Below are 23,383 nucleotides of genomic sequence, written 5' to 3'. Positions count from 1 at the left end.
CCCCATCAGCCATATTTTTAGGCTGATCAGAAGTTTTCTGCCTTTCCTGGGGGCAGTGTCCATATTTGTAGTCCTGGGGGCAGAAAGTCAATAGGCACCAGGGATTTTTATATTTATGTCGGGGAGCAGGCCCTACTGCAAGGGCTGCTCTCCTTACTTGGGGCAATATTTTGGCGGTTTTCTGCCCCCCCCCCGGGGGGAGGGGGGTGGGAGGGGACAGATGGGCCATATTGTTAGACCCATCTGCTCCCAAGGGGGAGAGAAAACCACTTGACACCAGGGAAAGTTTGTGTGTGAACTGGAGTTCAGCAGATGGTCTGCAGGTACTGGCTTTTGGCTGGAGGTGTGTGTAGACTGGCGACAGGCTGGCGGGCATGTGGACTGGTGCTTGGCTGGCGTGTGTGGACTGGAGTTTGGCTGGCAGTGCGTGTAGACTGGCGCTTGGCTGGCAGTGCGTGTAGACTGGTGCTTGGCTGGCAGTGCGTGTAGACTGGCGCTTGGCTGGCAGTGCGTGTAGACTGGCGCTTGGCTGGCAGTGCGTGTAGACTGGCGCTTGGCTGGCAGTGCGTGTAGACTGGCTCTTGGCTGGCAGTGCGTGTAGACTGGCACTTGGCTGGCGGTGCGTGTGGACTGGCGCTTGGCTGGCGGTGCGTGTAGACTGGCGCTTGGCTCGGGGTGCGTGTGGACTGGTGCTTGGCAGGAGGTGCGTGTGAACTGGCGCTTGGCTGGAGGTGCGTGTGGACTGGCGCTTGGCTGGAGGTGCGTGTGGACTGGCGCTTGGCTGGAGATGTGTGTGGACTGGGCTTGGCTGGAGGTGTGTGTAAACTGGTGCTTGATTGGCGGTGTGCACAGACTGGTGCTTGCCTGGTAGTGTGCATGAACTAACGCTTGGACTGCCGCTTGGCTGGCGGTGTGTTGGAGGCTGGTAGCCAGTATGTGTATTGACTTGCTTGAGGTGTGTCTGTCAGTTGTCTAATGTTTGGGTGTTTTGTGGTGATTGGTATGTTAGTCCTGTTGATGTGTGAGTGATGGGTCCTTGAATGGCGCTCTTTGAAAATTTAAGTGTTGTATGGTATTGGGCCTACAGCTGGCAGTGTGAATGGTTTTTTTTGTCCGACACATGAAAAGCGTTAGAATGGACTGTAAAGAGGTCGGTGCCTTGACATAGCTTTACAGCTCACTAGCTGTAAGTCAGTGCTTCTTTGATCTAATGTTGAAAATATTAACAATTACTTTTTCAGATTTTATTTCGTAAAGTCATTGGGGAAAGTTTTTTATGAACCATTCACTTACCCTTGTGCAAATCCAACCAGTATGCATGTGACTTACTAGAAGATGGGTGTGCAATAATGTTTTGGTGTTTTTTTGCTTTTTACCATCAATGCACAGTCTCTCTGTAGTGAACACCTTCTGCCCTCACATCTTTTTGGAAACTGGCGACTAATATGTGGTGCATTTTGTGTGGATCACTCCAGGTTTACTTACCCAGAAGCCCTTGTAGAACGAGTTACTTACCTTTGGTAATGATGTATGTGGCAAAGACAGAGTCTAGCCACAGATTTGTTAACTTAACCTTATCCCCAGGCGTCAGACTGATCCGGATAATCTTCAGTAGTTCCTCTACGCGCAGTGGGATGGCGTCGCATGGCTCTGTCCCAGCGTCATCCACGGATATGATGTCAATGGAGCTATAAAAGTCCATCCTGGCGCGCTGACGTCAGTTTTCTACTGTGAAGCTTTTCCGCGCCACATCGCAGAGCCACTATCAAAACCGTGAGAATATTAGAACAGTGGGCGAAAAAAGATCAAAAATCTTTGAAACGACGACAAGAAATCATAGAATGATGGGAAACATCACCATGTATATCAATGAAAGAGTACTTTATACTGTAAGGGACTGAAGGGGGAGAGCAGAGCACTTGCCCCTAGAGACGGTGTCGCAGAAGCGAGGAGCCATGCCTTCCTAAGGGGCAAAATGGCATTGGGGATGAATGACATGGCAAACGATAGGCAGTCTGCAATCACTGAATATAACTGTAATGGGCAACAGAACTGGAACAACATGACTCATGGTAATTGACCACATTCCTGCAACAACTGAGAATGTAGAATCATACACCCCATAAATGACCTATTGACGGTAGCACAGTCAAATAGACCATAAAGTAAATTACAGCAACATAGTCAAGGAGACCCCAAGTAATGATTAAAAAATAGAACAGGGTCTAAGGGAGGGTATAGGAACATGATCAAGCCCCAGACTGGAGGAGCCAGGGTGGAGGAGCGTGGAAGGACATTGAACCCACCAACCAATTACGAGAATGGGTGGAGAAGCATCAGATAAAACAGCATGAGACATCCTACCCTGGGGGGAGGTGAAGTGGACCATCCCCCGTAAGACAAAGGCCATCGGTAAGGAGGCAAGTGGGTAGAACCCATCCTGAAAAAGCCTTCGCAGTGCGGGGGGATGGGTGGGCATTAAGGAATCTGCAGCTAGACTGTGTCTACCAGATACATCATTACCGAAGGTAAGTAACTCGTTCATCTGATAGATACATCTATCTGCAGATTCCTTAACTTACAATAGATACCAAAGCTATACAGCATTGGAGGAGGGTCTGCGACTGACACCATCAGGTTCCAAAGAGAATTCATCCATCAATACCATTGACCAAAACACGGTGCGAACAGCAATGCCAGTGTGGCTGACACCAGACCCATGAAGCTCTGTAAGGGAGCATTAACTAGGGTAGGCAAAGGCACCACATTCCGCCAGAAGACGGTATGAGACCTCTCTCGTCCAGACAGAAACAAAAGGGAAGCACACAACCAGAACGGCCAATGCATAATGGAAGAAAGTCCGCAAACTTCTGCAAGAAGTTAAACCGAGCCAGGTCCAATGGATCTGCCAGAGAAAGTCCCAGAAAGGAACAAAAGAACAAGTCACTTACCTTCGGTAACAATATATATGTATGAGACATAGATTAATTAGTGTCGATTCCTTACCTTAGAATTACCCCCAGGCGTCAGACTGGATCCGGAGAATTTTTCTTCAGCAGTATCCCTGCGTGTCAGTGAGTGGCGTCGGTCGACTCTGCATTAGTCTTTAGCGTCGTGGTCACCGGAATGACATTGCAGTATCTACTTAAGACGACGCCCCTGCGCGCTGACGTCAGTTCTATACACGACATTCCATGCCAGAAGCGCAGAGCCATGCCAGACACTGACCACTTGTGCACAAAACTAGGGCCCTGAAGGGAAGTCCCTTGCCCTAGAAGTCAGATAGCAGAAAGGGGAGGATGGGTGGGGCAGTGAGGAATCCATAACTAATCTATGTCTCTTACAGATATATCGCTACCAAAGGTAAGTAACTTGTTCATCTGAAAGAGACAGTTATGGATTCCTCACCTTAGAAGGAAAGAACGCCTAGTGCGAATGACAACTTTGTCTGGAGGAACATTCAGGAAAGGCGGTTTGGAAGAAAGAGCCTGAAGCTCACTCACCCTGCAAGCAGAGGTGAAGGCAACCAAAAAGGCAGTTTTAAGAGTCAAAGGTCGGAGAGGACAGTTATGCAGCGTTTCGAAAGGAACGCACACAAGGTAGGTCAGAACCAGGTTCAAGTCCCACTGGGGCATTACGAAAGGAAATGGAGGAAACAAGTGAGTAATGCCTTTAAGGAAGCGATTTACAATAGACTTGAAAAGAGAAGGCTGATCAGGAAGCCGAAGAAAGGCAGAAATGGCCAAAAGATGACCTTTTAAGGTGCCCAGAGCAGAGCCTGGCTGGGCCAAATACAGAATGAAGAGGAGAACCTCTGAAAGGGGTGCAGAAAGGGGATACACAGCCTTTGCTGCACACCATGCCACAAATGTGTTCCATCTACAGGCTTATACCGTTTTGGTGGAGGGACACCTGGCTGCCAAGATAACATTACAGACTTCGGGAGGAAAGTCGAAAGCTGTCAACTGTCGCCGCTTAATCTCCACGCAAGGAGGTGAAGGCTGGACAGGTTCAGGTTGAGGACTGTCCCCTACTGCTGCAGCAGACGATCCTCCCGAAGGGGAGTCAGATCGGAGGATCGATGGTCATGTGCAAGAGCTCGGTCCGGGGCCACAAGAATGTCTTGGACCCGGTCGCGCTTGATCATCTTCAGTACTATGGAGAGGAGTGGTATAGGCTGAAAGGCATATAGAATACAGCAACTCCACTCGTGACGAAAAGCATAGCCGAGCGAGTGCTGCCTTAGAAATTCCAACGCGCAGAACTGCTGACATTGCGCGTGCTCTTCGGTGGCAAATAGATCTAACCAAGGCTCTCCCCAACGCTGAAAGAGACCTTGCACCACCTCAGAATGAAGATGCCACTCGTGATCCAACATGCATTGGCGGCTGAGTTTGTCCACCCTGGTGTTCAGAGAACCTGCCATGTGTTGAACCACTAGGAACATGCCCTGGTGTTCCATCCACTTCTAGAGACAAGGTGCCACCTGGCATAGTCCACTCGCATGCAGGAGGTCATAAGGCCCCGTAGCCTGAGGGTCATTCTGACCGAAACCCAGGATAGAGGCTGAAAGATCGGAATCATAGCCTGAATATCCCAGGCTCGCTGCTCGGGAGGAAAAGCCCAAAACTGCGCTGTGTCCAGAACCACTGCAATGAACAGGAGCTGCTGAGAGGGAATTAGGTGTGACTTCAGCACGTTAATGGTTCCAGCGAATGCAGGAGGTCAGCCATAGTCTGGAGGTGGGAGACGACAGCCTGGGGCGAGCCCGCCTTCAACAGCCAGTCATCGAGATAGGGGAATACTGCAACCCCTGCTCTTCGCAGATGAGCTGCGACCACAGCCATCACGTTTGTGAACACCAGAGGGGTGCTAGTAAGGCCAAAGGTGAGCATGGTAAACTGAAAGTGCTCATGGCTTACCATTAACTGTAGGAAACGCCAAAGGAATGGCAGGATAGGGATGTGAAAATAAACGTCCTGCAAGTCCAACGCTACCATCCTATCTCCAGGGTCGAGAGCAGACAGGACCTGAGCCAGTGTCAACATTTTAAACTTCTCCTTCCGGAGGAAGCGGTTGACGTTCCTGAGATCCAAGATAGGACGCATGCCCTTGTCCTTCTTGGGCTCTAGAAAGTAGTTGGAATAACAACCATGACCTACCTCTGGGGCAGGAACTCGCTCAATGGCTCCCTTGGCCAAGAGAGCCGTAAATTCCTGTTGGAGAAGGGCCAGGAGATCCTCTGACATGCGATGGAATTGATGTGGCATGGATGGAGGGGTAGTCTTGAAGGGGAGGGAGTAACCCCTTCGGACTATCTGCAAAACCCACCTGTCCGACATGATGTTGAGCCACTGGGGGAGGTGATGGTAAATCCTGCCACCCACTGGCAATTGGTGACCCTGAAAGGTAGGACTAGGAGGGCTTGGAAGCTGCTGCAGAGCGGGTGCTGGTGGACTGGCCTGCCCGCTAGCCTCCAGACCTACAAAAGTGGGCCCCACGTCCATGGCTGAGCAGAGGCTAGACAGCTTGCGCAGGCCTGTGGCTCTGGGTGGAACGTGGTGGGGCGAGAGGTGGAAGCAAGTCCCAAGGATCTGGCCGTAGCCCTGGAGTCCCTAAATCGCTCGGGTGCGTTGTCTGCTTTGTTGCTGAACAGGCGACGGCCCTCAAAGGGCATGTCCAAAAGCGTAGCTTCACCCGAAAAGCCAGTGGACCTCAGCCAGGCGTAGCGTCTAAGGGCTCCTGATGTTGAAATCGTCCTGTCTAGCGAGTCAGCGGTGTACATACCACATCGGATTGCGAACTTTGCTGCATCTCTCCCTTCGACCACTGCACGGGAGAGCATGGCCCGGGCCTCCTACGGGCACTGCGGCAGCACTTGCGCTACCGTGTCCCACACAGATCGTGAGTAACATCACAAGAGACATGCAGTGTTCACCAACCTCAGTCCTAAGCTGGATGTAGAAAACATTTTCTTCCCAAGATGGTCCAGCTTCTTGGATCCCCTATCAGATGGTGCGGTGGGGAATGCGTCCTTGGAAGTCAAGGCTTGGACCACCAAGCTCTCAGGGGTGGGGTGTTGGGAGAGGAAAATAGTGTTGCCCGGGCCCGGGCGGTGGCGTAGGGCTATCATCCTGTCCATAGGAGCCCCTGTGTTGGGCTTGGACCAAGTGCCCGAAAGGATGTCTGTAAATGCCTCATTTAATGGCAGCAGGGGCTTGGAAGAGGCCGCTGCTGGCTGAAGCACGTCAGTCAGGAGGTTAGTCCTTACCGCCGCCGTAGGAAGCTCAAGGTTTAAGGCCTCACCCACCTACGCAACACCACTGCATAAGATGCAACCTCCTCCGTAGCTACAGTAGGGGGAGATAGCATGACAAGGTATGGGGAGGTGTCCAGACAACTGGCCTCATCCAACTGCTCTCTCCAGTCCAGTTCCTCTAGCTGGTCTGTCAAAGGGTCCACAGACCCCTCCCAGTCCTCCTCACCCTCCTGTGGGCAATAGGTAACACCATGGGAGTACAGTAGTACAAAAGTACTGGTTGGCACCGGTCGATGCCGGTCCGGGTCCATATCGAGGGGGAGGCTGGGATCGACGTCAGCTGGGGATACACTTAGCGTTAGAGGGGACGGAGGTGTCGCCACTGGATTCGGCACCGGAGGAGTCACAAAGTTGACCAGCGCCGAACCAGATCCAGGCTTGCATCCCTGGGGGCCGGAGCCAAAGCCCCCATCGAAAGCCTAGAACCCCAGCTGAGTCTGTGTTGGCCGACAGACGGGGAGAATGCTACAAGCGACGGTGCTTTTTCGCCTTCCTCTTGTGCTTCGACTTACCTGAAGACGAAGACTTTGACGAGGAGTGGTGGTAATGGCTCTGTGACTGTTCCTGCGACCTCTCTCTCGACTGGGACCTCGAATGGCGCTGAGCGGACTGCCGGGCCTGGAAAAGCTTTCAGGAAGTGGCGTAACGAAACTTGAGGGGGCCCCTCTGCAAAGCACATCGGGGGCCCCCCTCACCCCGGCGGTCCAGCCCACCACGTACCACTTTGCACTACCACCGAGAAATCTAGTATATTTTGATTTAAAACCTCCAACATTTAAATGAAATGCTTCTATATTGTCTTTTACTCTTGTGACATTGCATATCACCATATTTGCTGTCATTCTCTTTCACACCTTCTATATTAAAGTCAACAATGTTACAGTCATATTCTGAAAGGCATGCTGAGGACACTCTAAATCCTACTGTTGCCATATTTTGAGTTATTGCATCTGTTTATATGTGTGTTTACTGTCCCTATACAGCAAAATTCTCTTCTTATGTTACGAAAAGTGCAGGGGATATAGACAGTGTTGTCCAGTAGGTCCATATTTAGATAAAATGGCATGAATTGTGCCTCTGTATTGCTTTACTGGTAACTTCCTCCATTGCCACTTGTGATCGCCTCATTTTCACTGTATTAGCTGTCTTTCCTCTTTCTAACCTTTCTTTATCTACCTCTCTTTCTGACTTTTCTCTCTTTCATGTTCATCCCTTTGGCTTTCAATGCTTTCTCTTCTCACCTTCCTCTTTTTACACTTAAATTTCTCTTTCCACTTTCTTTCCCTCACCTCCCTCTTACTCTCCATTAATACCTCCCTTCCTTGCCCTCTTTTCCCCACCAAAGTCTTACACACGCTGTCACACTCGTCTTCTTTTCCCCCTCTTACACCCTCTAACCCTCCTACATTCTCTGGCACTTCCTCCTAGAACCTGTTTCTATATCCTGCTCCACCATCTTGGGCCAGTATTAGTATTTTTGCCACCCTGGTGGAAGGCACATCTTTCTGCATCATCCCCCTCTAGAGCCAGTGGTGCCCCATATACTGTTTGTATTGGTAATATCAAACACACAGAAGGTGATGGTGCTACAATGATGGAAGGTCCAGAGGTGGTAGGTTTCAAGTAGGTATTTATTGTAATACAGAGTTACATAGGTAAGATGTTAAAGCCAGGATAGAAAAGTAGGCCAGTAAGTAACTCTGTAAATATGCCCCACCAGGAGCTGTCCTCCTGGCAGCTCAGCCTTCAGTCACCAACTGAATCAGTTCACCCATCCAACATTCCATGACATATACAACATTCCACACAGACAGGCTAGAGAGCAGAGGAAGAAAGAGGAAGAAAGAGGAAGGAGAAATCACCATACAACATCCCCCTTCTTTCCACTTGAAACAAAAACAGAAGAAGAATCAAGAAATGAGTAAAACAAGCTGAACGAAGGAGAAATCACCATACAACATCCCCTTCTTTGCACTTGAAACAAAAACAGAAGAAGAATCAAGAAATGAGTAAAACAAGCTAAACGTAATAAACAGATCAGTTCACCCATCCAACATTCCATGACATATACAACATTCCACACAGACAGGCTAGAGAGCAGAGGGAGGAAGGAGAAATCACCATACAACAGATGGGAAGAATGCTTACATTAAGTCTGACCACTAGCAATTGCTATGGTAGCATTCCAACCCATTGTTCTTTTGCCCATCATTCTACATCAGATTAGACCCAGGCATCTGCAAATCATTCTTGGCGCTGCTGAAGTGGGACATTCCAGCCCGAACTGCCAGGCCCTGTATGAACGGGAACACTAGCAACGCAAGACTGGTTTCGCTCTGATTGAGCCTCTTTAGTCAAGTGTAGCTTAGTTCCATTGGCACAGTGAGTTATCTTACCCCTCGCCTCACCTTCCTCTACCACACTCATACACACACACACACACTTCTCTCTCCTGACAGTCATCTCACTGTACTCTCTTCTACATTACATCCTCACTTTTTAACATCTTCAAGTCTTACCTGACTGGTCTAGAACCTCTTTTCTGTTCCACACACTTCGCATTCAACTGCAGACGTGCCGAAACCCTCCTCTGACACTCCCCTCACACAGTTTTTCAGTCTATCCAAGTTCTCATTTTATTTGCAATCCCCTTTTACTTGCCCTTCTCAGTAGCCTCTTGCTTCTGCTCTCGCTCACCTTAACTTCATTTACATGATCTGCTCTTATTTACATTCCTCTTTTTCTGATCTGCTGTTTCTCTGACACTTTTATCTATTTCGCTGTCTCACTTACTCTGACACGCTTAAGAAGGCTGATCTTTCACACTCCTTTTCACCAGTGCTAATGTTTAATGAACATTTTCAAACTTACTGCGATGACATCAGAGCTGCTTGCCACAGTTCGGAAATGTTGACTTGGAGATCTTGTTGATGGTTTCCAAAATGAAAGATGAAACATGAATATTTAGTTGTGAAGAAAAAAAAAAGTTTTGACTTGTTTAGAAACTGCTTGAATTTTTGTTTATTCGTTGGTTACTGCCTGGGCCGTGACCAACATAGACACAAGGAAACACTGGTAGAGAAAGATTCTTGGGCACAAATCTTGGGTATTCTGCAGCACGCAGGTAAGCACTGCACTCATAACCGGGGAACGTTCATTACATATTGTTCTGCATTTAAAACCCCGGGAGCAAAGCAGCACACGGGAGCACATCTATTTTACTTTCTTGGTTGTATCCCCCACTTAGCTCGTGTAACTGCCTTCCTGGCCTCCTTTAGCTCTCCGGCCTGCCTTTGAAAGGGAGGCTATGCTGATGGAGCAAGGATTCGCACGTAAAGCGACTTGCTCTCATTCATGAACCTCGTCTAAACTTTAATAAGTATTAACCAATCCTGTCCGTCTTAAATTTCACCTTTTTTCAGTACACGCGGGTGCCCGAGAGAAGCTCACATCTGTGTTTTGTTAAATCATAATGATGCTTGCACTACTGAATGGCCGCTTCGCAGAAATCCAGTCTGCGCATGCGTCGGTCATACCCACGTGATGTGACGCACTCGCAATTTGGAGGGATGTTTTCGCTCATGCGCATTACTGCTAAACATGGCCGCTTGTCTTTAACCATGCTCTCTGCTAGCTCATGCTGCTTCTGCATATCTGTCTTTCCCGCATTAACCCTCAATGCTATAGATATTATAAAGTAAGGGGAGCAGTGAAGCTTTTCATGGTATACAGTGTATTCATTTTTTCTGTGTTTCTAATTTGTTTTCTCTTACTTTTCATGTACCGCGTATCTGGGGGCCTGGGAGTTGGGGAGCCGCGCCATTTTAGAAGCCCGTGTGGACTTGGTCACATGACATGAGGACCGGGCCTTGCATCCGTGGAACTCAGCCAGCTGGCTACCGAAGCTGAGATGCTCCTGGGAACCTGCCTCATGACCCAGAGAGGAGAAGCTGAATTTCACCTGAAATGCAACATTTGTTTCTTTCTACTGTATGCTCTATTGTCCTCTTTTACACGTATGCCTGGGAACAGGAATGTAAGGGGTGGGTACTGTCATTTAAATATTAAACATGGGAACGCAGAATTTAGGAGGTGACAATGACCTAACCACCTCTCTTGACCAATCAAAAGATGGGACCTTGTCACTTGCAACATGTGTGGGTGGTCTGGGGGTCCAAATAGAGTATAACTAGCCTAGTTTAGTTAGAGAAAGTTGTCCGACTTGTCCGAATAGCTGACCTGTCACTGACCCTACGAACTCTATAGGTGACTGATACAGAGCGCTGCGGAGCACTCTGTCCGTATTTTCCACAATCTCCAAGGGGTGGAAATAGTCTTAAGTGCTGGCGAAGCACTTTGCTGGGAGATTCGAAAACCCAATCGGGGTTACTGGCGGATTCCGTGCAGAGAGGGAGTAACGCAGGCGTTGCATCCGAAGCTGCAGGTGTTGGTCGTGCCCATTGATGAGCCCAGTCCTGACCCAAAACCTGAGGGGTATCCTGTCCTGACTGTCCATGAGCTGTACCTGCTCGCCTACTGGCACTCCGAGTCCTTGAGGGTCCCTGTCCTCGCCTTCTTCCCAAACTGACCCGTGGCCAGGGTTGGTCTTCATTCCTGTCCTAGGTAAATATACTCGTGGGTGTCCGTCTAACTATACTCTTACTTTTTCCTCTTCTAAATAAAGCACTCTTGCCTGTGGTATTTCCCTATCATCTTTCGAAAGTAACTTTTATGGAATTGTTTTTTAGTAATGTTCCACTTTTTCCCCTACCTATAGGATATTATTAAAATTGACTGCTCATTTTAGCTTGTTCCATTATCCCTTCCCTTTAGTATGGTTGCTGTGAATTTAGTGAAGATAGCTTAGAGTTTAGTAATTAGAACAAGAATATTAAGTACCCATATTAGGTCCTACGCATTCACCCTGCCTCAGTTTAAAAACTCGTACTGATTAGCATGTTCCCTAATGATCATACCCAGTAGTATTCCTTAGTACTCTATGGTGCTTGCCTTAATCCATAGTTACATTTTGGCTTTGATCTTGATCATTGATGTTCTGATTTGTATTTGCCTTATACTCATGGCATATTCATTCTAAACTTACTTTATATAAACTTTTGAAAACCCATCAGGTGTTTGTGGTCATTATATATCACAAAGTGTTATCAAATGTACTGAATGTGTAAGGTTTTTTTTCAACTCTTTTTGGAACCTTGTCACCTATCCACTGATAGCTCCTGATCCATCAGGAGAAATGTGCTTGTGGTAAGTCAGGTACATGAATAATAGTGGTGAGAAAAGTCACCCTCTGAATTACTCATAGTAGCGTGGAAAGATCACCTGGTTCAGGTAAAACACAGTCCTCTTATGCACGCCAGGGCCCAGAGCGTGGAAATTGGTAAACCAGTGACTCGGGTGACCTACGCGCTCTATCAGTAATGTGTGCATTGTTTTTTTTTGTGAACACAAATGCCATGTTCAGGGCTTCCTGATTATTGATATTCCTTTAATCTGTCCAGTACCGCAGCCTCCTGCAGCCATGCCATACAACAGCAGCGTTTGGAGACCATCCACACTGTTGATATAATATTATATGGTATAATCTTTGGCAGATTGGTGCACGAGGACAAAGGTTTCACAGATCTGCCAGTCACCCCATTACTACACCACCGAACAATGTCAGGGTCTCATGTGTCTAAATATTCCCATGAGTAACATTTTCCATTCCCTTGATTTACTTCTTCCCCTTCTCAACATCTTTACTATAATTGACTGCAAGATGACATCCATTAGGTTGACCTGAGCACCCACTAACTGTCCTGTCGTCATGCCTGATCAGTAATGACGTATTCTTTCTACATATGTAACATTTCTTCCCGTTATAGACCTGGTTCTTTGGGCTTCACTGAAATGTGATTTCTTGCAGCCGCTCCTGTTAAGATTCTTTCAGCCATGTAATTACCGAATTATGGCCTAGATGTAGGTAATTTTATTTTACCACTTCTGAAATACCAAATTTTACTGATTCAGTATTTAAGAAGTGGTAAAATAGAGGGGGGGGATGTAGGTATGACCGAATCGGTAAATACCGAATCGTTAAGATTCTGTATTTACCGATTCTGTAAATACCGATTCGGTAATGCCCATTGATTCCTATGGGCATTGAAGCCCATAGGAATCAATGGGCATTACCGAATCGGTATTTACCGATTCAGTAAATACCGATTCCAGCAAGGGTGCAGGGGGTGTCACTTTGACACACTCTAGCACCCCAAATACAGGCATGTGTGCCATGTCTGTCTGTCACATGGCATAGGTGTACATGCACACATGTGCACACACACCTGGATTCGGTATTTTACCACCCAATTGGATTGGGTGGTAAAATACCGAATCTGAAAGGCCTTTGGGACTCAGAAGAGTCCCACCTACATCTAGAAGTTACAGAATCGGTAAAAATACTGATTCGGTATTTTACCGATTCGGTAAATTTACCGATTCGGTAAAATTGGCCCCCTACATCCCAAAAACCCATTTACCGGTCGGTAACGGCGGAAATCGGCCGTTACCGGCTGGTAAATGGCCACCTACATCTGGCCCTATATTTTCAAGTGGTGATTTAACTAATTTTTTAACATGTACATTTGTTAACTCTCTATTCTATAAACAGTGCTTCATTTTTGCAGGTGGTGTGCACCTGCACTTGTTTTTGGGAAATTGCTTTTCATAAAAGTTTGACTCTGAACAAGAGAGAGAATGGCAGAAAATGGAGAAAAAGCAGGAAGAGAAAGAGAAAAACAGATACAAAGAGTTAGCGAATTGATGAGAAAACTCCTGTAGAAGTGTACTGTGGTGACATGAAGTGTGTGGTGGGCTAGCAAGTGAGGGGCATCACAACGAAGCAGCCTTGGTATATGCAAAATCTGCCGTTCAGCTGTTCCAGCTGCTGACTCTGAGGAAAATCGTAGGGCCCCAGCACTTATGTATTTGTTTAATACTTTTATTTTAAATTAAGCTGTGATTATACATCTGTAGGAAGGTGGATACCTGACTATGGTTACCCCAGATTTTTTGCCTAGTGTTTAGCTGGTTTTCGACTTAGTTGGCCTGGGATCCTGCTAATCAGGGCCCCATGCTATCTGGTCTCTCTTTAAAATGGACTCCATTTACCCTAGGTACATTTCCAATTGGATATTGGGTCACCTTATCAGCCCCTGTACAGTGTACTATAGGTACCCAGGGCATAGGTGCATCCAAGGCTTACCAGGGGCTGCAGCATATCTTTTGTCACCCCTGGCTGGCCATCCAAAATGACACAACTGGCTGATCACTCAGCTGGGGCAAGGTGGTGTAATCACCCCTTGCTTAGATATAGTATACCTATATCTAAACCTATATCTGGACACATACACCTATAAGTCACTCCTATGGCAGGCCTTAACAATCCTGGAGGCAGAGTGTTTGGTTTTATGTGAGATGGTGCTCTAGCATGAGCTGAGCCTGTCTGCAGCTTTCGGGACCAACTCCCTTAGCTGTTCTGGGATATTGCCATACCATATACTCTTAAGTGCATTATAATCCTCGCGGTTACTTGCTAACTTTGGTTTGGCTTTATCAAAACATGTCGTGCAAGGTGTCATACGCTTTGGAATACTACTCCCTTGCCAGTTCTGGCGACGGGGGTAGCATTCCACCCTTCTAGAGGGAGAAGACATGTTACTTTGCTTAAACGCGGTTAAATCTAACCAGAGCCTCAGCATCTCAAAATGGATGCTACTGCCACAGACACAAGTCTGGCCTCCTGCTGCTGACCGAAACTCCGGAAGAGGAGGCCTGGACAAATGGTATCCTGTCACAGGGAGGTGTTACACCACCCCAGACAGGCGATAGTGGATTGGGGCAGGGATGGCTGAATGAAACTAGACACTGCCTGGGGCGCACAAGGCGTCCCATGCATAGTCCAGTTCTAACCGATGCTGGGGCACTCCAGCCCCAGCTCTGGCGCGAAACTGGACAAAGGGAAAGGCGTGTAACCACCCCCATCCTGGGTCCCACCCATAGGAGGGACCTAGCAGGTGATTCAGCCCCTAGATTTGGAATAAAGGTAGGAGCTGTGCCAATGCAACTTAAATCATCCTGACTGAAACTTTGAAATGAAACTCTGGATCCTTCGACATCCTACTCAACGTAGAAGACTGAAGAATCTCCCTTGTGGTCAAGGAGTGGCCACCCTATGCAAGCAGGCACCATCAGCGCATCAAGATTTTCTTTGCCGTTGCTCCCGCCGGAGCTCGAACGACAGAGACCAACAAGACCTGGACTCCCAGACTTCCAACAGCCTGATCCACAATCCTAGCAAAGCTTAGACCCGTGGAGGCGACGAGAGACGTGGGACCGGCCATCTTGAAAAGTCAACAAAGTGCTTCCAGCGCAGCTCCCGAGACACCCTCGACGTTGTGCTTTGGGGTTTGAGAAGCCCCAGCCCTGAGCAGCCTGTGCTCCAAAGGTCACCTCTCCACACTCTCCGAGTGCTGCGTGGGGCCCTTTTGCACTTTTCCTGCTCAACGCGTTGTCCGTTCACTTGCCCGTTGGCTAGTGGCCTCTGTGATGACGAAACCTCAAAACTACACTCCTGGTCTGGTTGCTCCAGACTGGCCCCAGCTTCCCTGAAAAGGAGCCATCGATCTGACCTTCCCGGTCCGATCAAGAAGACATCTGCGAGTCCTGCGTGGGTTACCTTTGCCAAGGCTTGGTGACTTCGAATCGAGTACTGACAACGCCGACAGCAAGAGCCTTTGTGGGACAGCTCGTTTTCACCAGCTGGTCATCCTCGATCCTTCCTGGTCCACGTGGCAGCGGAGACAAACACCTCGACATCACCTGATCGCAACCCAACATCGCCTGGTTCCTTCCTGGTTCCTCGCTGGTCATTGGCTAGTGACCTGAACTCTGTCCCCTCTGCTTTCAGGTCCTCTTCATCTTCGATCCACCCTTGGATCCAACCGGACTCTTCTCTGCTGGCCGCCTGCAGCATCTTTTCCTACAGGCTCCATAGAACTTCACGACGAAACCCGACACACTTTGGCACCTATGCACCCGCTTCCTGTGGGTGAGGTAATGATATAACTCCGGTGCTCTTATAGTGGTTTACACCTCTAGTGTCCTAGTTTTAAGTGGCTAAGTTCTAGTCCAGTCGGAAGTCTCCGAAACCTAACACGTTCTGATTTTTACGCACCATTGACTTGTATGGTAAACGCGGTTGCCTTTAGACACTGCACCCGCATCCTGTGGGCCTCCTATGTCCTAACCTTTGTTAGTCCAGTGTAGGCCCAGCGATTCCCAAGGCCCTAGGCCTGTTCATTGTTCGTGACGTGGTACTTATACCACTTTCTTGATATATGGTTTGAGTGGCCACCCAGCCTATTCATAATTGTGCAGCTTATTGTATGTTATACTGTGTTCTTTGTTTAACGCTTGTGCTTCTGTGTTCACAAAGAGTATAGGGGAATATTCTAGAAATAAATTCATATATTTTGTAATATATAACTTGTGTGGTGTCCTTTCATTTGGTATTTAAAAGGTTTGCACATGGTAAAACAGCTGGCTTCACATGCCCTCTTGAGTTTAGCCTAAGACTGCTTTTGTCTATGCTACCCCTAGGATAGCTGGTCTATAAGGATAACTTACAACCAATCACCATAAGGGTCGTTTGGACTGTGCTCACTAGAATAGTGATCATCATATACCAGGCCAACTTCTCACAACATCGTTTCAGCATAAAACTCTGCACGCATATTGCGTACACACACATCGTGATCGTCTAGGAATCAAACCAAGGCTATTCTGAAGAACTCTGTGGTGTGACTGTGCACTGCTGTTTTTTTCCGGCTATTATTCACTGTAGTTCGTGCTCCTTAGGACTACTCCCTGCTCGGGAGTACTAATCAAATGAAAAATAGTAAGAAACGTTGATACATACGAAATACCTATTCAGGATAAATTGATGAATGAATAAGAAACGTTGATACATACGAAAGTCTATGAAATTAGAATTCATGATTCTGGATCTAAAAGTATGAATAAAATACTTTAAGAAATCAAGAAGTATTGAAAAGCTTTATTGAAGAACATTGGCTGTTGGAGAACAGCACCAATATCTGTGGCCGAGGAGACACCCACACACCTCGTATTCTGAAGAACTGCCATCATTTTTATATGAAATGCCTCATCATAGCTCTAATGTGCGTCTATTGAGAGATTTCAATGTGTGGGCGCACCCCAGGGCAAGGTTCAGCTGTGTCAACATTTGCATTTTGTCAAAGCAGAAAATGACCCCCAAGATTCGGAATAGCACATACAATTAAGACATACTCTTGACTGGCTTATTTCGGCTTGCATTTCGTTAAATGCCACGGCTTCTGGTAGCGCGTAGCAGTCGAATGATGAGGTGATTGACTGAGGCTAAGAAGCCAAAAACAGACAGGGAGGTGACAGCTCAAATCCAGCGCCTGGTCATCGTCGACACCTCCTGGTCCTCGTGGCTGAAGAGACAAGCTTCACCTCTTCACCTGATTGCATCTCGACATCGCCTGGTTCCTTCCTGGTCACTGGCTAGTGACCCAGACTCTGTCCCCTGTGCTTTCAGGTTCTTCTCATCTTCGATCCACCCTTGGATCCACCCGGACACTTTTCTTCTGGTCGCCTGCAGCACTTCTTTGCAACTCTGCATAGGAAACAGCGACGAAACCCGACACGAAAAGACACCTATGCACCCGGCTTCCCTGGGTGAGGTAACTCGATTACTCCTGTGCTCCCATGCGTGTTAACTATCCAAGTGTCCTAGTTTAAAAGGGTTTTACCGTAGTCCATCCGGAAGTGTCCTGAATCTACTACTTTGTAACTTTTACGTTCCCATTCTATATCTATGGTAAATCGCGTGTGTGTCTAGACACTGCATACGCCTCCTGTGGGCCTCCTGCTTCCTAACCTTTGGTTGTTCAGTGTAGCCCCAGCGATTCCCTAGGCCCTAGGCCTATTCACTATTCCTGAAGTGGTTCTTATACCACTTACTTAGTATATGGTTCGTGAGGCCCCTAGGGCAGAATTGTATTTGTTCAACTTAAAGTATGCTTATTGAGTAACTTGTACTGTATCTCGATCTCTGACCTTATAAAGAGTTCAGAGGGGTTGTGTTAGTAATAAATGCATATATATTTTATATATACCTTGTGTGGTTTCCTTTCATTTGGTATTCAAGGGATTATAATTGGTAAAACAGCTGGCTTTACATGCTCTTGTTGTAATCGAATCTAGGTCCCTAGTGTAATTTTCCTGATTCATGCCCTTATATAGGTATACTTTATCATATCCTTATATAGGCATAGAAATCACTACCCTATTTGGTCTAAGCCATACAGCCCAAATACGGCATGGCTACTTCCACTAGGTTCCGAGAATTCTTGGAAAAACCCGCCTTCAGCAGCTAGGAACTTCTCCCTGCTTGAATATTAAGTTCTCCAAGAACTCCTGGCAATTTCCAGAAAATTTAGCTTTTGAGTGACGATATTAAGTCCAAACATGCGTCAAACTTGGCACCTTCAAAGTATAAATATGCCCAGGTTTGCCTAGACAAACAAACGGTGGTTTGGTGCAGATCGACTATCTACTTGGGTGACGCCCTGCAGCAGCAAGTGCCGAAGGAAGCCAACCCTCCAACTGACACACTGAGAGAGACGCTGTATTTTCTCTTGCTGAGAAATCCAGGTCCAGTATTTCCGGCTTACCCTTGCGGGTATCTGGGAAATCGAGTCCTGAGAGAGATACAAGACCTCCTTCATTCTAAAACCAAGGTACAGAGCTGATTAGATCTCTTGGAGAATTCTTGGAATAGATTCCTGGCAGAGAACTACTAAACTTAGGCTACTCCTCGCTTACTTCCTCCCTACTACTAGACTTAGGTTAGGTACACCGGGGTAGGCGTATTTTAGAAGCACCAGTTGAGTACTTTTAGTCATTATTTATTACTGTATGTATTTTATACTTTTATGGCTTAGAAACCATATCATGCTTTTGCAGTACTACTTTATAATACTGTGTGTATTATATGCCTTGTACTTTATAACCAGTATTTTGATTGTAGCAGTTCATTTCCAATGCTTGAGAAAGAAGACTGTTCAATAAATACTTTTATTGAAAACGCCCGTCTCTCTATTTCTCTGCATTCCTCGTGAAATGAAGCATGCACGATTGACTGAGTAAAATAGTTATCTGTTGTTTCCGCGACTCTAGAGATTTGATTTCTTATTCTTGGGAAACAAAGTTGTCATGTTTATGCGGTTGTCAGAAACTAATCCCTTCTTGTGAATTCGAGAAAGTTTCTAGTGACCTCTGAGCTAGCTGGCACTCCCTATTAAGTTTAATATATTCGGTAGAGACCTAGTCGACATCAGTCCTACGTCTAAACTACAGTATATATTATTCCAATGCGCAGAGCCTATTGGGAATATAGGAACTACACTACATGGCGCCCAACGTTTGGTAAGGCGATAATTTAACGCTAGATACTAAAGTAACTCAGTCGTGCTTTTCACACAGACCCCTTTTTCCCCGTAAAATACTCCAATAGACGTCTGGAGTGGGTTAAAGGATAATATCCGCCAAAACTGAGTAGGACGAAAATCCTATGTATTAGTTTTTGGTTTATTCAACGTTGAAGGATACAGTGTTCCAAAATATTGTGCATCTAATCTTTGTTTACTTGAAACATTGCTCTGCAAAAACTTTCAGTCGGAAAAAATGTCGGAGAGTGACGACGAAAGGGAGAGAGCTAGAATAGCAGCTCAAGCAGTCTTAGATGACGCAAATCTCCAACAAAGTGACGCAGATGCAATAATCATCCCAGCAAATGTAAGAAAAACCATAACTATAAAACTTATAGAAAATGGGGTATCATCAAGAGGTGGTAAAGTAATCTTTGTTATAGAGGTACATGAATATCGGCAGACAGAGGTATTCTATTCATGGATTATGCTTCCTGCAGCAAATGCAGTAACACACAAGTTCCACTACTACAAGTTAGAGGAACCTCCAGCGGAATACGTTCCTTTCGAGGACGTTGAAATTCCATTAACTTACCAGGAGCATCAGCTCTGTTTTAAAGGCGCCCTAAAACATCAAAATCACATTACCAGGCTCGGTCCACTAGGTAGACCAGGAGCTACATGGCCGGTACTAGCGAGCTATACACCACATCCTGACATTACCGGAATGACAGGTCTAGAACTATTAGCTCAGCTGAAACAGTTAATTAAAATACACAGACAATTGGTTTAATATGTCATGCGGACTTTAACGGTCCAACCAACCATAAAAATTCCACAGCACACCCCTCACCAGGGGAACACAAACAAAATTACACAACAGACTATACAATCAGTCATTGGTAAATTACCCGCAAAGAGGGAACAAATTTCGTTCTGGTTAGCTCAAAAATTACTCAAATAGAGGCAGTATTCCCTGATAGTACACCTCATGAGAAACACAGAATTCTGACAATCGGTTTACCAATGGGGATAGCAAAACATGTGGAGTGTGAGAAGTTGGCCTGATATATGATGCTCACTAATTCTAGTGATCACCTTGTATCAGTCCAAACAACCCTTATGGTGATTGGTTGTAAGTCAACCTTATAGACCAGCTATCCGAATGGTAGCATGGACAAAGCAGTCTTAGGCTAAACTCTTTTGGCATGTGAAGCCAGCTGTTTTACCACATATAACCCCTTGAATACCAAATGAAAGGACACCACACAGGTAGTTATGAAAATAAACAAGATATTTATTAACTAATAAACACTTCTGAACTCTTTATGAGATCAGAGGGCTAAGCACATGACAAGACTCTTAATAAAAATACGATAGGTTGCACAAATTACAATGGTGCCCTAGGGGCACAACAAACCAAATACTAAGTAAATGGTATAAGGAAATCGATAGAAGGAATTGAGCTGTCCAGAGGTTGCAGGATCATTAGGACTAAACTATCCTGACCCGAGGTAAGTAATAGGAGGCCCACGGAACGCGTGTGCAGAGTGTGAACTCACACGCGAGATGCGTAACAAAGTCAATGGACAGTACAAATTACGAAAAGGTAAGTATTAGACAGTTCCGACTAGCTAGGACTAAAATGACTGGAAATCTGGGCACTAGGAAAGTCAATCTACCCTTGAGCACCGAAATGTCCTTGTTACCTCACCCACAGGCTGCGGGTGCACAGGTGTCAAAGTGTGTTGGGTTTCCGTGTTGAAGTCTATGGAGCCTGGAAGAAAAGATGCTGCAGGCGGCCAGATGGAAGATGTCCGGAGTGATTCAAGGGTGGATCAAGGAAGATGAAGACCTGAAAGCAGAGGGGACAATGTTCACAGTCACTAGCCAGTGATTGGAGTGGAACCAGGAAGGAACCAGATGATGTTGTCGCGATCAGGTGAAGAGTGGACGCTTGACTCTGCAGCCATGTGGACCAGGTGGCACCTCCCAAGGCAGGAAACCCTTTGTCCAAGCCTCCCTCGTTGGAAGGACTCCCAGCAGCAGGAGGTCAGACTTGTGTCTGTGGTGGCAGCATCCATTTTGTGATTCTGAGGCTCGGGTTAACTTTAAACGGGGTTCACAGTTAGGTACATGTCGTGTCCCTCTAGAAGGGTGGAATGCTACCCCCGTCGCCAGAACTGGCAAGGGGGTAGTATTCCAATTCGTATGACACCTTACTCGACATGTTTTGATAATGCTATGCCAAAGTTAGCAATAACCGCAAGGTTATAATGCACTTAAGAGTATATGGTATAGCATTATCATGGAAACAGCTAAAGGACTTGGTTCCGAAAGCTGTAGACAGGCTCAGCTCATGCCAGAGCACTATCTCACATAATTCCAAGCACTCTGCCTCCAGGATTGTTAAGGCCCGCCATAGGAGTGACTTATAGGAGTATATGTGTCCATTTTAGGGTTAGATATAGAGATACTATATCTAAAGCAAAGGGTGTTTACACCACCTTGCCCCAGCTGATTGATCAGCCAGTTGTGTCAGATTTGGATGGCCAGCCAGGGGTGGCATAATACATGCTGCAGCCCCTGGTAGGCCCTGGGTGCACCTATGCCCTTGGTACCGAAGGTACACTGTACAGGGGCTGATAAGGTGACTCAGTATCCAATTAGATATGTACCTAGAGTACATGGAATCCATTTTACAGAGAGAGCAGTGGGCCTGGGTCCTGAATAGCAGGGCCCCAGGTCAACTAAGTCAAAAAACCAGCTAAACACCAGGCAAAAAGTTGGGGGCAACCATAGTCAGATATCCACCTTCCTCCATAACCCCACTCCCCCCCCCCCCCAAACGAAAGGAGATAAGGCTATCCTTGACCAGGTAAGCCTATATTGCCTGAGTGGCCATATGAGGTGGTATATGCACTGGCATGGTTACCCCCTATCTCATGGTCCACTAAGCAATCCCTCACCCTAAGGGTATCTGAGGGTCTCCACCATAGGGAATCTCTACCTGTGGTGTGTTTTGGCAAATAAAAAGGCTGGTGTTGGGATGGAGTATTGAAGTGAGGCTCCACTAATGTTGGGCTCAGCTTCCTCCAATCACTATCCTCCACATGTGCCTTTCTTTCCAGGACTGAGTTGCAGTGTGCTCTCAGGGTCAACCTCCGGCTACCTAAAGCTGGAGGCTGGGTCCCTCCGTTTGGCTCACTGGAGGGAAAGGTCCCAGGTTTGGCTGTGCCCAACAGTGTCCATCTGTGGGAGGTCCCTAACTAAGTTTAAGGGGGATCCCTCAGGAGTTTGTTTTATTTTCACTTGGCTAGGTCTGCTAGCTTCAGTGCCCTTAATCTGCTGATTGGGGAGTTCCTTTGGACAGGGGGGGGGCTTTGGGGTCCACCACTGGCCTCCTTGACCTCTACAGCCCTGGCTGACTGAGGCAGGGTAGAGAGGGGCAGGTTACCTGCTCCAGACTGGGTCCCACCTTGGAAGGGTCCACTGACATCAGGGGTTCTACCAGGCTAGGCCTGACTACCTCTGGGGCACTTTCTTCACAAGGGGTAAGATCAGTTCCCTGGGGAGGCTGATCCTTTCCTAAAGTCTGGTGGGAGGGAGATTTCTCTTCCTCCTCAATGCTTTCTGTTTGAGTGGAGTGATCCATAGTTTCAGGCTTCACAACACTATTATCTGTCTGAGTTTGGGCTGTGGCCATCACAACCCCACCAACCTTTTCAGGAAGGGACTCAGTTTGGGTATGGGCTGTTACCATCACAGCCCTGCTAACCTTTCAGGGAATGAATCTGTCTGAGATTGGGCTGAGACTGGCACAGCCCTCCTAACCTGTTCAGGGAGGACATCTTGGACTGGGGCTGTGGACATCACTGCCCCACTAACCTTACCATGGAGGTTTACCATTTTAAAATGGATTTCTTGCTCTACCTCAGCCCAGGCTGAGATCTCTAAATCATTCCCCAGTAGGCAATCTACAGGCAAGTTTGATGACACTGCCACTCTCTTGGGACCAGTGACATCTCCCCAGCTGAGATTGACCACTGCCATGGGATGATCTCTCTGTACTCCATCAATGTTGGTCACCTGGTATGTGGTTCCAGGTATAAGTTGCCTTGAGGGGACTAGGCTCTCAGTCACCATGGTGATGCTAGCCCCTGTGTCTCTATAGGCCTCAACTTTTAGACCATTGATGAGGGGCTCCTGTCTGTACTTGTCCAAAGAGTTGGGACAAGCAGTGAAGTTAGTAAATCCCATGCCAGTCTCACAGACAAGAGTATCTGTAGTAGGGAACCTGGTTAGGCCAAAGTCCACCTGAGTTCCCCAAGTATACCCAACCAAATTCTTGGGGGCACTCCCACCACCTGGGGTATTACTACTAGTAGTAACAGGAGGTGTTGGAGTATTACCTGGAGGAATATTTTCCTTATTGTTGGCCTTTGGTCAACTGCTGTTAGTTTTCCAATGGCCTACCTGTTTGCAGGTATGGCAATAAGGTTTCTTTTGGGTATTGGAAGGATTC

The sequence above is a fragment of the Lissotriton vulgaris genome, chromosome 11 (assembly GCF_964263255.1).
Source record: "Lissotriton vulgaris chromosome 11, aLisVul1.2, whole genome shotgun sequence".
NCBI lineage: Eukaryota > Metazoa > Chordata > Amphibia > Caudata > Salamandridae > Lissotriton > Lissotriton vulgaris.
Note: the sequence above shows the minus strand (reverse complement) of the source record.